We start from the raw sequence: 13602 nt of genomic DNA, 5'->3' as shown, positions 1-13602 counted from the left end.
GATTTTAGGTTGTATCTATAGAAATATTGAATACAAGTCTAAAGAGGTTATAATTTCATTGTACAGGTCATTGTTTAGTCCCCATTTGGAATATTGTGTTCAATCTTGGGCTCTTTACCTTGGAAAAGACATTGAGTTGTTAGAAAGAGTCCAGAGAAGGGTTACTAAAATGGTGCCTCGGATGGAGGTGTTGCTATATGAGAAGAGGCTGAAATATCTCAAATTGTTTTCTCTTGAAAAAAGAAGAGTTAGGGGGGATCTGATTAAGGTGTTTAGTAATAGGACCAGGGGACACAAATATAAATTTTGGCACGGTAGGAGTCATCTTCAGCTAAGACAGTTTCATTTTTCTAACAGGGTGGATGGCCTTTGGAATGGGTTGCTTTCGGATGTTGTACAGGCAGTAAATTTAAGTGAGTTTAAGAAAAGGCTTGATAAGTATATGAATGATAAGGGCTGGCTTTAAGATTTGTTTGTTAAATTATTCTAATTTAGTTTAGAGGATGGAACAGCCGAGATGGACCAATAGGTCCTATGTTGTCCCAAAACGTTACATATCATTCATTTGTTACTTAATGTTAATAAATTTAAACACATTATGAGATTAATTATTTATTCATCTACAACCATAACCATGGTATTCCACTATTGATGTATGTTTGTTGTCTGTTAATTCTTTTTTTTATCAACTTATAGTATTTGTTATGTTCATAAGCTAATTTTAGACAGAAGTGGATCTATATATTTTGTGTTTCTTCAGTAAATTGATATTCTCAGTTGATGCACATTTGGTGTCATAAAGTAAACTCAGAGGGCATTAATAACAAATAAGATTTTTTTTTGCATTTAAAGAAAAATGTGTAAATAATATATTATAGAAAAATATAGAATTTACATTTAATGGATGATAAAGGTAAAGAATTTAAATTCTTATCTGATCAAAACATTTTACATACATACAGAAACAACTGAGTTAGAATAAGATGGCCATGTAGAGATGTGATACTAAAAAACAACAAAGTGCTAAGTTATATATAAGGAAAACCTTGTAAAGATGTAATATAAAGGTTGGTAAGTTAAACAAAAAATGGGATTACTCGGGCCCCATTTTAACTGGAACTGGACCAAGCAGCATCTTGAATGTAAAAAAAAAAGAGGCCAACTTCTCAATGTTTAAGTAGATAACGAATTATGAATGTTAAAAAGTACGTCTGGTTTTAATGTTGTTTTTTCACTGTTTCAATCTGAGAATTTCAAGCCAGTTCATTATTTATAATTATGTCTATACATTTTACATTAAACACTTACTCTAGAATAATTAGTAAGCATGAAAAATGGCTCATCTAAGCCAAATTCAGAAATCTGTTACTTAAGTTTCAAGATAGTGGAGCACTAATAAAATGTACATGACAAACAAGCTTTATTCGTGAACGTGGGAATTTGAAAACACTGGGGCTACAGAGAAATTATTTTTGATATGCATGCCATAGTTTAACAAACAAGGTGTCGTAATCGTACAGCAAGAGGACGTGCTTTCGACATTGTTAGCTCAGCTTTACCAAGTCTTGAAAAAATCTCTGTTCATGTGCACGAAAAGAGTAGAATACAGGAACCAATGATAGTATTACAAGCATTTACTTTTTCAGAGGAGACGATTCATCTGTCCTGTCATCATTGGTGAGAAAATACTGTAAGCGTAAAAGTTAAAAAGAAAGAGAGTCGTACATAGAACCTTCTACATGATCACTTACCATTTGATAACAATAAATGAGAATCATTTTTAGAAATTTCACCACAAACGTTAGACACGGGAAACAATGTTGCGTCTATATACTCTGAAAATGAAATTGGTATTGTTGGGATTCGCTGTTTTATATATTTCTCGTGAAATCCGTGGTAAGGTTACTTGGTGGTAATATAATTTAAATTTACAAAAGAAGAAAAATTAAGAAAATTATATGTAATTAAATAAGCATACATTAAACATTTATGAGTAATGTTTAACACCAGGTTCATACTGCATTGTTTGTTTATTATGATACAATTATTAAATCAAATGATAAAAGGTTAATAGCTTTCAATCAGTGTGACATTTTAAGTTAATTTAGAATGTTACTCGGTTAATAAGCTTGTATTTAATTGATTATCTTACTGGTAATAGTGTATAAATTCAAATTAGCTACTTAAAGCCAAGTACCTTTGGTTGGAAACATATATAATACGTGAATTTCCTGTATATAGATTAAGGTTTGAAGATCGATTTTTGAGTGTAGTGCATTTGACTGTACAGTACAACTGAAATTTAAAGAATCAGTGACAACAGTCTTAGTGCCAGACTTTGAATGTGACAAGATAACGTAAAAATACAAGTACGTTTGAAGAAGTTATGTAGAAGCTGCTGGCTAGTGAATGTCTATCTTTACTATGGAATTATTGGTTGTTTCGTCGAAGAACGTACAGTATATGTGAGACCTTCGATGTTCATACAATTAAGTCTCTTAACGTAAACAATTCCTTTCTTGTAGCTCCTAAAATAGTGATTAATTGGACAGACACTTTTCATATACAGTTAATACTGCAAAATTCCCACCTACTCTGACATCGTAGTAGGTTCACAGTCCTTTACCATATAAACAAAAAATGGACACAAATCTGGTTATCTTTTTAGTAAGTATTATTCTGTATTTCAGTGTTATGTGAACGACACAACGTCGTTTTATTTACGTTACATAACTTTAACTAATTATTCTATTTAGTTTTCCAACACTCAAAGAAACAGTGCAATCACTGCAGCGAGCAAACGTTTTGTTGTGTTTTAGAGTATAAGCTTGAATTCGTTAAAATGGTATCCAATAACATTTATTAGAGTAAACGTTTTGTGCCTATTCTTTATAATAATATGTTACTAGTTTACCAAGTTGAGTAACGCTTTTAATAAATGACGTCACTCCAAGTTTGTTTGTGTAACCAAACATTTTTGTTGTCCTGTAGGTAATACAGCTGTTCCGAGAGAGGTTGAAAACTTGTTAAGAAAACACGGCTTGTACACTTCTCAAGCACAAACTACATTAAGAAAAGTACTAGTAAATTCAAATGTTAAAAAATTTCCAGGGAACATCCTTCAACAGCTGATTGAGATTTTCAAGCTAGCTGGGAAACTACCTGAAAGTGAAACGCTTCTTGAATTCTTGTCTGCTCCTCTTTCTGCGTCCTAGTGCATTCATTATGCATTGTAAGGTATGCTTCCTAATAAGGTCGAAACATGTATTCCATCTTGTAAAAACGTAAGAAATTGAATAAAAGTATTATTAAACTTATTTAACAAGAGTTTATATCATATCCATTTCTCCTAAATGAAACTATTTTTAAGTCATCAAGTTTCTTGTCATCACACTCCATAATAAAGTATCATGTTATGCCGCCTACTCTCTTGCTAAAAGTTTTCTTTCACTGCTGCAATTTGTGTACGGAATATTTCATTAAAAAATTGGTAGAAACTTGTCCATTTCGCACATTATTTTAGTGTAGTTTATCTTGTGTGTTGGGAATCTAAGAACTCTTGTACAGATGAGAAGTTATCTGACATTTTTTTCTTTTAACAACGTTTCAGTATCTATGCTCACGCCTTCGTCATGTCAAATTTCGCTTATTATTTCAAAAGCAGTAATACACGCATGAATTCTAATATAAATATACCTTACAAAGCATGACAGATGCCATTGATATTGCCTAATAAAGGAAATAAGCTGTGTTATAATCAATTAAGTGATAGTTTTTTCTACCAAAGCTAACTTTCAAAGCCCTCTTCCACGTCACAAGAAGTACTTATAAGAAAGAGATGTCAGACGGACTTTAATGTTACTCATTGGAGCCTAGTGAAACTTTATGATATCCTAAGCAGGTTCAAGTTCAACGATGTAACCTCTCTACTAAAACACTTTGGTTCAACGAGCCAAACAGTTGGTGAACTGATGTTCGACAAAGACATTTAGTAACTTCTGACCATTTGTTCTTCTAAATACGCAGTGCATTGCAAACGTAGCTCATAGTATTGGTCTCAAATGTTGATCAAATGATTATGTATTTCCCCCAAACTGTTTTCATGTAAACGATATTACTTAATATACTGTAGTGGCCTAATTTAATGTTAAAAATAATCTAGATCTGAAAGTCTTGCGAAAAACAAATCGAATATATGTATATATAACTTAAGAAGAAACACTGAATACCTCAAGCATTGATTCTTCCTTACATCAGCCTGCTTTATGACATTCAACTTGATATTCCGTAATAGTGTTTAAAAGCAATCCTGAGATCCATTAGCACCATTTTATTCAGTGCCTTTTCTACTGATATGGATCATACCAGAATACGTAGAGAGTTGAGAGTTTATTTTAAATGTTTCAGAGTTAAACGGAATTATAGAAAATAACTAGGAATAAATTTAAAAAACCGAAAAGAATAAGAAACATAATTAACTATTTTCATTGCAGTTGGATAATTAGCCTTTTCTAATAAGGTCCTTTATACGAAAATCAAACCATTAGACTTATAACTTGTTTGTCTAAATTTGAGTATTTGATATAATAACAGATCAGAATGTGCTGTGATCTAACTTTGTCATAGATGTTTCAATTGTTTTTTGTTGGATAATTCATAAAAAGCCTTGTATATAGTTCAGTACATGTTTTGTGTTATATCTTACCAAATGGAACAACAGTTACTCGTTATTACTGTTTATATCATTTATTTTTCGAAAATAAAGCTTTAAATGTATATATGTCGTAAGATAAAGGATTCAAACCGACTTATTTAATTAAAGCTGTATTACATTATTCATATTATTTCAAGCACCAAGCGAATTTAATTGTGATGGAGTAAGACGGTTTTATTACAACAAGATAAAATGTATATAAATTACTTGTGTTATACTAAAACGATTTTGAAGCCTCACCACATCGTTATAGTTCATGTCGCGTGACCAGTCACGCTCTCTTGACGATTGTGCATCGTCAGATTAGCCCTGCAGCATATTTTCTTTTGCAAAAGACTTCATTGTAAGGCTGTCATGTCCAAAACACATTCTTCCTTCCTACTGTTTTCCATGTTCCATCTAGTATTAGAAGAGGATTGTTTTTCAGTACCCGTTTCAACAGTTTGACTACACAGAAATTCATAGGCATTCTGTTCGATGACTTAACCAGTATGTCTTTATATAGAATAGCATGAATACTCGTTTCAGTCTCTAGCTGCTTGAGGTATCGACGGTTGAATAGATATGTTGTGGAAGGAACTTTATGCACCTGAATTGGGTCGTTTTTGTTTTAAAAAAGATATATCTTTGGATTATGATGTGTAATCTTACCTGGGGCATGTGCACAAAATCTGCGACTGGCCTTTGTGTTCGTATACGCTGAACTGTTACAATAAATCTCACTTTGCATACCATGGCTGGGGTACAACTTGTTACATGTCTCTTTCTGGAAGGTCATAGTGATCCAAGCTTATCCACCATATTCCTTGGTTTCCAAATGTAATTAAGTACAAAAGATATCCCCGTCTTGGACATTTTAAATCCCCGATCTAAATACATATTTATGATCTGAATGTATGAATATTTAGTGTCGGAAAAGGTTGCCACATAACCTTCATCAATGTTTTGTGGCATCACACTACCTACGAAATGTCAAACAACGTCAAAATGTATTTCTGATACATCCTGTTCTATGGCAACTTTATATCGGCTGTGTTTTTCAAGTGACTTGCAAACTGGCATATGAAAAATTGTTTTAATATAACATACTCAACCCTCTGTATTAACACTTAGTCCTTATATATATATATATAAGTTTATTTTCTAAAGTTGTATCAAACATTTCTCAATTAAATATATCAACTTAGTACTATTAATAGTTGTATTTTTGCTACAATATTTTTTATTATAAATCACTAGTTGATGTACCCGCTTGGGGTGTGTGTGGGGGGAGGGGGGGACATAGGGATGTCAGGTCCAAAAGTCAATCCTCTCTTTTTCACTGCCCGGTGGGTGGGGTGGGGGCTAACAGTACATGCAAGGTTTGGTAACAATAGACCCGGCGATTTGTCAGTTATAAGTGCGCGTGCACGCATACACACAGGGACTTTTGTCACATAATGATTTAGAACTTATATAGTAGGTAAGTGATCATTTCCCACATCTGGACTACCATCAAAGTCCATTAGATTTTCATAAAATAAGTCGGCCTGTCATGGTCATCACCATTATAATTAGGTTTAACACATCTAAAAGCCGAATGCTTACTGTTAAAAGCATATAGTATTATTAAATTTGAATTGTAATTAACTGAATCTTCGAGAAGTTAACAACTCAGTAAACGTTCTGGTGGTATATAAGTATAGATATAATATTAGCTAAAATTATTGCTGTAGTTTTAGTGCAAAGCTACACAATGAACTTTCTGCACTGTGTACACGACAAGGAAATCGATCCTCTGATTTTAACGTTGTAAGTCCGTAAATTTACCGCTGACCAACCTGGGGGGGGGGGCGTTAGCTATAGTAAATTTAGTTATGTTGTTTTAAAGATCATAAGTAGTAGTTTTTTGTTGTTGTTTGTGATTAAGCACAAAACTACACAAAGGGATATCTGTGCTCAGTTCACCATAGGTATCGAAACCCGGTTTTTAGCGATATAAGTCTGCAGAGATGCCGCTGTGCCATTCGGGGGCAGGCCATTAGTAACTAAAATTCCATTGTTTTGACATCAGTAATATTTACACTAATCTTCCTCTTGATAAAATTGAAAAGCATTTTCGAGATATTTCAAGAAGTATTTGAAAGTAATGCTCTTTGTTAGTAAACACAGTTGGTTTTATATTAACGATACATTTTTAACTTGACAAAATATTTATGAAATTCTGCCAACATGTCTCCTAAAAAACGCAAGGAATACCTAACAGAGATAACTTCAGCACAGTTGCAGATCTGTATTAATCTATATTGTAATTTCCATATACAACAAATCTTAATGAGTCATTATTCGGATTACGGCCGAAAATATCGCTAATAACGATTGTGTCAAGCTAGTGAAACGATTCATTCTAATCGTTCTAAGAACAGTATGTTTAATTAACTGTACTAATTACTGGGTTTATTTATTGGTTTTGATCAATGTAGCTAGTTTATTTTGATCAGAGGTTAATATTTTTCAATTCTGTAAGTAATAAATCAACTTATTCTCAAAACATAATGAAAGCATAACATTTGATTAAATTTAATACCAAAAGGATAGTATTGTACACGTGAGGCTTGCGAATTAAAATAAATACCAATAAACGGGCGTATCTCTACCGTTGTGAGGGTTTTACATTGATATATACCTCTTACATTCAGATATATTATACTGTTATTTAGTTTCTTTCATTGTTCACTTGTTTTGTTCTTTGCGGCGATATTTGCTTTTGATCTCCAATGCTCGTATAAGGTGAACATTTGAAAATAATCAAAGCGTGATAAATATATCCACAAATAGAGGCAAGTCAATTTTTATAGGTATAAAGATCGATATCTATTTATACAAAATATTGGTTCATTCAGTATAATTAAACAATAATAGTGCTTATATCGTTAGAACTTTATACGTTTAAACAACAGAAGTCAATAACGTAAGAACACAAAAAACGTAAAGGACTAAAACCTCATAAATTTAAAGTGGTTGGTTATACAGATACACACACACATATATGTATTCCAAAATACCTATGTAACTTGCATATACAGTTCGATTACGAGTAGGCCACGCCCGGCCCTCCAGTAATAGGACGTGGTTTCATCATTGTTAGCTCAGCTTTACTAAATTTTGAAACGTAACGACACGATACACATCACTAGAAGCAGACAGTTCGTTGCTCTTGCCTTCATAGGCACTCAAACACGGTGTAGATAAGCAAAGAAAAATAAGTTGCACTTGAATATTCCTGTTTGATCACTTACTATTCGTTATAAATAAAATAGTCAGTTTCGCCCAAAGTATTAGACTTGATAAAAACGTGTTGCGTCTTCACAATATCAGAATGAAGCTGTTACTGCTTGTATTCTCCGTTCTGTTTCTTTCTCATGAAATCCACGGTAAGATTATTTGAGGTGATATCATGTAGATTATAACATCTTTCAATCTTTAAAGTAATTAACGAAATTATGTTAGCTGAATCAAAAATATTTTATTATATTATAATTGTATATTTATATCATAATCATAACAGTCAAGTGTCGGTCAGTCAATCGGTCACGCTTGATTTCTCCAAATTTAGTGAGTTACACAAGTCCAGTTCCACTTTTTCTCCTGTAATACTCCCTCTTTTCACTGCCCGTTCCCATTTTAGTTGAATTAGTTACTAACATAGGCATAAATAGCTCTTACGTTTCGGCACTTTTTATGCTATATAAAAGCCTGTCAAGGAAGGAATTTTTATACCAAGGATTTATTTAGCACCGGGTGAAATTAATTTGTCGGTTGATATGAACGATATGAAGTTTTTGAACGATGATCGAGTATTTAGAAGAAATGTGGATTTAATAGAACTATTGTAATAATGCAATTGACATGATAAGAAAATAACTGAGATCTAAGAATGCTAGGACAAGGATCGATGCTCGGAAAATACACTCTTTATGTAAAGTAGATATTACTCATGATAGGCTTTGGTTTCCCGAACCTAGAAGACCCTTTATTTTTCTTATGTCTGTTTACGGGAGGCAAAGTTGCAAATGCATATTGGAGGATTCAAGTTTGGTAGGGTTTGGTCTCCCGTCATTTTTGACTGGCTTTTACACAAGTAATATTATAATTGTCATTCGACACTAAATCCGTACTGCAATTCTCCCATTGTTTTGCGAGCGTAATTGAATCGTTTGTTTATTACGATACAATTATTGAAATTATTTGTATTTAATTAGTTATATGGCAAATGTTAGGACATCTATTCAAAATAATTACATCGTAAAAAAAAAAACACGTAAAAAAGAATGCAGCTGTATAACACAAGTTTGTTTTTGAATTTCACGCAAAGCTACACGAGGGCTATCTGCGCTAGCCGTCCCTTATTTAGCAGTGTAAGACGAGAGGGAAGGTAGCTAGTCATCACCACCCACCGCCAACTAATGGACTACTCTTTTACCAACGAATAGTGGGATTGATCGTCACATTATAACGCCCCACGGCTGAAAGGGCGAGCATGTCTGGTAAGACGGGGATTCGAACCCGCGACCCTCAGATTGTGAGTCGAACGCCCTAACCACTTGATCATGCAGTGCCCTGTAACACAAGTCTGGTGTTTTAATGGCTACACCACAACATGTTCAGGGTAAAAGCAATACGATGATTGTGGAGTAAAAAAATAGAACACGAAAATGTGTTCGCTGATAAATAATATTTGTGCAAAATTTTATTCAGTTTATGTAAACATAATAATATCATAAATTAAGGCATTTCAGGATATAAATCAAAATTCAGACAATACACAAAAGGAATATAAGTACAAGATAAATAATGATTTGTTTTCACTATATTCAAATAGAAACTTTTCATAATCATTTATTTAAAACTGCACGTCGTTTGTGTTTTTAGAAACATAAATAAATACAAGATAAATACCGATTTGTTTCACCATGTTCAAATAGAAACTTTTCATAATCATTTATTTAAAACCGCACGTCATTTGTGTTTTTAGAAACATAAAACTTACGTATTTGTGTCGCTGCAACAACCAGTTTTGTCATAGTTTACACAAACCTGTATTGGGGAACAAAATTCGTATTCTTGTGTAACAACAGAATATTTGTGTTAATTTACAATACATTTTTCACGTTATTAATCGTATTTATTACAAACACATTTTCTGACTGAACAGAGACCCAGTTCGACGTTACATCGCAAGAAACATATAGAATTGTTTTATAACTATTGTTGTATTGTAAAAATTATTTCTGTCATACTCATAAGTTACAACCACTGCTTTATTCTGTCTTGAAACTTCTAAACTACTGTTCAGTGGTTCATACTGCAAGCTTTTCATGTGTAAGAAATGGAAAACGTTGATCTGGTTGTTTTTGTATAATTTATTCTGTTTAGTGTTCAACCCACAAACTAAGAAAAGAATCAAAACAGTGAGCAATTATTTTATTGCATAGGCTTGAACTCGTTAAATTGGAATTGAATAATATTTTGCAAAGGAAACGTGCTCTGCCTATTCTTTATAACAATATAAAGTTAAGATACGTCTTTAAGACTGACGTCATCTTAAGATTTTGTGTATAACTAAATATTTTTATCGTTCTGCAGGTCAAACAGCTGTCCCAAAAGAGGTTGAAAACTTGTTAAGAAAACACGGCTTGTACACTCTTCAAGCAAAAAATGCATTACAAAAAGCACTAGTAAATTCAAATATTGGAGCCTTTCCAGGGAATATTCTTCAACAACTTATTGCGATTTTCAAGCTAGCTGAAAAACTACCTGAAAGTGAAACGCTTCTTGAATTCTTGTCTGCTCCTCTTTCTTCTCCTTAGGGAATTCGTTGTGCATTTTCTGTGTTTCCTAGTTAGGTCGAAACATATATCCAAACTTGTAAAACAAAAGAGAAATATTGAATAAACATGTTAGCACATAGATATAAGAAGGCGTTGTATATTATTTATTTCTACTAAATGAAACGTTTCTAACCACAAAGTTTCTTGTTACACTAACAGCATTCTACATGAGGCATTCTCACCATAATGATGTATGAAACTAATCTGTCCAATGTCTTATAGGGAGTTTTCACTGCCTTAGTAACAAACCTTCGTTGAAAATTGACGTAAATTCGTTAGTTTTGCTTGTTATTTGAAAACAAAAACAACTTATTTACCATTCTCACTTTTCAGAGAGCTAATAAACATATAAATGTCAAGACAAATGTACTTTAGAAATAAATTTGCAGACAACGATTTATAAGTATAATGAAGTGGTTTTATTTTTGAGGAACATACTACATGCTTCGTCTGATCACTGGCCTCTCCTCTTCTGTTGAAACATATAGTATGTTCCCCAAAATAAAGCCATTTCACTATACATATAAAGCGTTGTCTGCGAATTTACTATTAGCACACTGTGCTTCCATACACAAGTATAAATGTACTTTACAAAGCATGGAAATTGCCAATTAAGTTGTAAAACACATGAAAAACTTTTTATTCCAGTCATGCTAATGATAGTTTTGTCTACTAAGGACTGTCTTTCAAAACTCTCTTCCACTTCGCAAGAGATACTAGCAAGGAAGATATGTTGGAGGGACTTTAATGTAGCTGATTGAAACATGGTGAAACCATGTGGTATTATAAGCTGTATGTTATTATAATTATGTGCTATGTAACATAATTAGATTCAAATATGTAAATAAATTTTTAAAACAGTTTAGTTTAATGAATCAAATAGTTGTTCAGCTGATGTTCAACTAAGATAACTAGTTACTGTTGAACATTTATCCTGGTTAGTTTAACAATTATTCTACCCTAATTAACCAGTGTCGTAAAATGTAACCAGTAATTTTAGTAGTAAAAATGTTTATCAATAGATAACCTCTTCGTTCAAATTGTTTTCAGGCTGTGCGAATTAATTGAATCCACTGGAGTGGCCTAGTTTACTATTAAAAATATTTAAGTTTAAAAGCATTTCTGTGATCTATTAGCATACTGTATTCAGTGTCTATAGTTATCATACAAATTCCAACAAAGGCTACCGAAATGCATATTAACCTTCCCCAGAATTTGCCAACTATTGAGGGGATCGAGATTTTATTTAAAATGCTTCAGAGTTAAAATCATAAATAATATTCAACGTTAAACTGGTACTCAATTAAAAATATTTTATTTAGGCCTATCTATGGCCTTCAAAAAGTTGACGACTCTACATGTTTCGAAATTTTTGAAATTTCACATGCGAAATCTTTATAATGTCCGGATAGTTATCAAATGTTTCTTAATAAAAACTTTATATTTTATCTGTTATTTTCAGTAATTAATCTCTGTACAGGTTCGGAAGATTTTAACGATCTCGCAACTACCATAATATTGATTCAAAAGAACGAAATGGCGCTAGCCTCGTTAGAAAGGCTGAGAAAACAGCTAGGGAGACATTCTGAGCTTCTGATTGGTTATTCATGTCATATATAGAAGTAAATGTATATAAGGAAGGTTTCCAAAAATGGAAAGAGGTGGGCGGGATGCCACTGTGTTTGAGTTATTACATGAGCAATATCTTAGCAAATAGAAAAGATAAGAACTTCTTATTTTATATTATAGCTTGTCAATATATGTATTTTGAGTTTCTAATTCGTACGAAATTATAGAATTAGTATTTTGACTTCACAAACATCTAATTTGAACCAGTGCTGCATTCAGCATACCATGTGATACACAAAAATCGATGTTTATCTGTGTTTTCTATATATTTACTTTAAAATTAAGAAATTGAGTAATTCATAGTTCTAAAATATGAATTATAATCTACAGATTGATACCAAACTTATTGGCATAAATTCGTGAAATAGTAGTTCAATAAAAGTTTGAGTCAACAAACGAGATGACATGGCCTTTCACCTATAACCCGTCTCGAAAGGGTTAACTACAAACAAACGAAAAAACAATTTTTCTAGTTTTCACTAAGCCTCCATCTTGAACTTATGTACTTTATGATAAACTAACAGCTGAATAACCCCAAATCGAATATTTTATTAAAACAAAATGTGCATAACAAATATTAATATTAAATTTAGTGTGTTAAAACTCAATCTGTAATCAATGTAAAATAGCACTCTTGTGTAGTTTTCACTGTATCTTAACCTCAAGTGCCATATTTCATAGTACGAGATTCTCTCTCTCAAAGAGAGTCCTCATTCATCTCTACCAGAATTTCCACTCGCATGACCTTTTTTTCTCTAGGCAGCAAAGATAGTACAGTGTCTACACCATCGTTTAACGTTTTCACACATACAATATGTTAAACATACCACGGTGTTTCTTTTCTTTTATAGGCAGGTAATCATTTCATGTTCACTGAACTTTTCGAACATTTTCACACACAAATCTTCACATGCACATAAAGTCTGCACACAGGTTTTACTATAGAGAAGTGACTGCAGTACATGAATAAGGTGCTGATTACTGTCCTGACATTCCAGCTAACTATTGTCCTGAAATCGTAGTTAACTATTGTTCTAGATTATTCTCCATTGGCGTCACTTGAAATGTCTGACGAAAGAGGTTGAGGTAGAAATGCGAGATTTAACATACTGTGTAGTTTCTATAGTGGGTTTTTTATGACCAGATGATGGATAGGTAGTATATACACTCTTGACAGATGGAACTATTGTTTTCTATATATATACACACACATATAAGCATAATTTTTCTCAGTTTTAGACAGAATTTGTCTTATGATAATTATTGATACAGTGTCTTTCAAAAGTATTCACCCCTGCAAAGTTTCCACATTTTGTTGCCGTCTGAGCTTGCAACCACGAACATTTCAAATGGGACTTTATATTTAGAATCTACACAATTTACTCCAGA

At 32.6% G+C, this 13602-nt stretch overlaps 1 long non-coding RNA gene across 4 annotated transcripts in view; it reads left to right on the top strand.

Moving 5' to 3' along the window:
* Nucleotides 1-10665, top strand: part of LOC106457432 — a 13104-nt gene extending 2439 nt beyond the window's left edge. For 3 of the 4 annotated variants that reach the window (XR_002610178.1, XR_002610177.1, XR_002610179.1), the window contains exons 2-3: nt 2992-3237; nt 10340-10665. This is a non-coding gene — a long non-coding RNA (uncharacterized LOC106457432). Of the gene's footprint in view, nt 1-2691; nt 3238-10339 lie in introns of those variants that run through there. The other variant, XR_002610176.1, reaches the window with a different exon arrangement.
* The last annotated feature ends 2937 nt before the right edge of the window (nt 10666-13602 follow it).

This window comes from Limulus polyphemus, unplaced genomic scaffold (assembly GCF_000517525.1).
Source record: "Limulus polyphemus unplaced genomic scaffold, Limulus_polyphemus-2.1.2 Scaffold16, whole genome shotgun sequence".
Lineage (NCBI taxonomy): Eukaryota > Metazoa > Arthropoda > Merostomata > Xiphosura > Limulidae > Limulus > Limulus polyphemus.
The sequence above is the reverse complement of the archived record's forward strand: the minus strand, read 5'-3'. Positions and strand labels throughout refer to the sequence as shown.